Genomic DNA, 2,639 nt, shown 5'->3' with positions numbered 1-2,639 from the left:
TCATTAAACTGTTTATCAAAATCTGTATAAATTAAACTTCAATATCGATTGAAACTTCCTCCTTGATTAGCGATTAACATGATTCATGAATAATCTGCAACCAAAACTGCAACAAAATCTGGAAATTGACGATGAACTTTAGCGGTTATATGAAGATGAGCATGAAATTTGACTTTTAGATCTAGTTGTTGTTAGGCTTCGATTCCTTCATGAACGTTGTTCCAAATCATCCCCTAAACACTCGTTAATCATCAAACAAACCTGAAAATTACATAATCATCTGAATTAATTTGTTGATAGAATGAAGGTCGTTGCTGCTTATTTATTAGCTCTGTTGGAGGTAACACCACCCCCTCAGCCGAAGATTTGAAGAACATTCTTAGGTATCTAATTTTGTTATTCTTCTCTTCACTTAACATATTTTGTAGTTACGATAATTGACTTACTGGCTACCTTTTATTAATGTTTTTAAGTGCTTATATTGTTAGTTCGCTGCAAACCTTACCATAGATATGGACTCTTATAATCGAGATTTTATGTAATTTGTCATTACAGTAGTTTATATATTCATGTAACAAAAAGAGTTTGTCTCTTATGTCTAAATCATGGGCGATTGTAGTGTTAGTGCTGCCATTATGTAGGAACTATTTAGATGATGTATAACGTGCTATAGTACGTGTTGGTTTTATGTGTTATTTGTTGTAATATGGTGGAATAAACGCATAACGTAATTGGTAATTTATGTTCTATAGGCTTTACAAGTTTAAAATGTATTGCATTGATTAATTGATTTAGTTAGAAGTGTGTGTGTTATGATTAATTTATTGTTTGTATTATGATTGTGTGCAGTTGGAGCTGATGCTGATGACGAGAGAATTAACTTGCTCTTGTATGAGGGCAAGGGAAAAGATATCACTGAGTTGATCGCATCTGAAAGGGAAAATCTTCTAATACTTCGTGCTGCTGAGTCGAAGAAAGAAGAAAAAGTTGAAGAGAAAGAGGAGTCGTCTGATGATGTAAGCTATTTTTCTTCACCTTACCCTTTGAAGTTAATTATCTCATGCTTAAGTGTCAATAACTTTCTGTTAAATGATTTGTAATTTTATAAACTTTTTGTCTTTATCTTTGATTTTGCAGGATCTGGGATACAGCTTATTTGACTAAAATGAGGGTCCTTTTTCTATTGTTTTATATATCTTAAGTAAAGGATATTGTTATAGTGTTTTAGTTTTGTCGCTAAACTGATTTGTATCACCATGTAAAAGTCATGGATGTGAGGTGTAGTTGACGATATGACGTTTTTTAATTGAAGTGGTTTTGATTTTCTACATCCACTGCTTATATGTTTTCGTGGGTTAAGTTTGGCTCTCTATTTTGTACATTTTGTTGTTCTACCAAAGATGATATGCAGTGCTTCTCGAAACGGATTTGTTAATGAAGATGATAATAAGGACGATGGGTGCAATATTTTAAGAAACTTCAATTCAGGGACTAACCGTATATTTTTAACTAACGATCGTTAATGAGTTTGACAATGTTACCTTTTCTTTGATAGATTAAAAATCGTAATCCTTTTCGGGCTTAAGAAAATTGGGGGTTGCTATTGTCAAATTAGGTAACTTAGGTTACCTTTTCGAATCATTTTGTAAGACCCGAATATTTTCCTTGTACAAATGCGTAATTTAGGATACTTGAAGTGGGAATTTTGTTGTACATACAAAAGGGGTCAGATTCTGACTCAGGGGTGTTGCGCGCCGCGCGGGCACTTGGCGCGCCGCGCCATTTGCTGCTGACAGCTCACCTTGTTTTAATCAAGATATTTTGAGGGCTTTTTGGTAATTACACATGGGGGCCCGAATTAAAGGCTCTAGGTCAGTGTTGGAGCCTCATTAACTCCATTTCCATCTACTTCATCTCTTCCAAATTTATTTAGTGAGAGAAAGGGTTTTCTAGTGTGAGAGAGCTCCATTAAAGGAAGAAGGAGGTTGAATCGGGTCTTAGTGCGAGTTCTAAAGTTGTTCACCTAGTCGCTAGCTACGTGGTGATTGTGTTGGTAAGTTATAAAACCCAATTTCTTACTTTAATTGTATTAAGGGTTAGGGTTTGGGTTAGGGTTTCACATAAAATCCATTTTTGCTAGTGACTTGGGGGTTTAGGGTGAATTTGGGTCATGTAGACTCAAAAATGACTAACTAGGGTTTTCAAAGTATCAATTTATGTTTGTGAGCCTAAATTGGTTAGTGAAATTACTAACACACTTATATATATGTGAATGGGTGTTAAGTGGGTTAGTGGATGACCCGAAATGGGTGTGTTGACTTTAATTGGTCAAATGGGTCAAAATGGACCTAAGTTAGTTAATGTTTGTGATTAATGCATAAACCTAGTGACGAAATGCGTTTTAAACCTACCTTGGCTAATATTAGGGTTTTGGGTGTTAGTTGACCCACTTTTAGGGTTAAGTGTCCAAATGGGTCAAAATGACCTAGTGATGGTGAGTGTTGCGAGTTTGACCAACTTGAATGGATGTTGATTATGTGTACATTGTAATAGGTGTGTTACCTTGAAGTTTCAAGCTTGGTTTATCGATTCACCGAAGGCGTAAGGTGAGTGGAATGATTATACATGCGTGTATATAA

General features: G+C 35.2%; 1 pseudogene; it reads left to right on the top strand.

The window, feature by feature from the left end:
* Positions 1 to 301: 301 nt before the first annotated feature.
* LOC139857679 (large ribosomal subunit protein P2-like) lies at positions 302 to 1,208 on the top strand (annotated as a pseudogene).
* Positions 1,209 to 2,639: the final 1,431 nt, after the last annotated feature.

The sequence above is a fragment of the Rutidosis leptorrhynchoides genome, chromosome 1, assembly GCF_046630445.1.
Source record: "Rutidosis leptorrhynchoides isolate AG116_Rl617_1_P2 chromosome 1, CSIRO_AGI_Rlap_v1, whole genome shotgun sequence".
NCBI lineage: Eukaryota > Viridiplantae > Streptophyta > Magnoliopsida > Asterales > Asteraceae > Rutidosis > Rutidosis leptorrhynchoides.
Note: the sequence above shows the minus strand (reverse complement) of the source record. Positions and strands in the feature narration are given on the sequence as shown.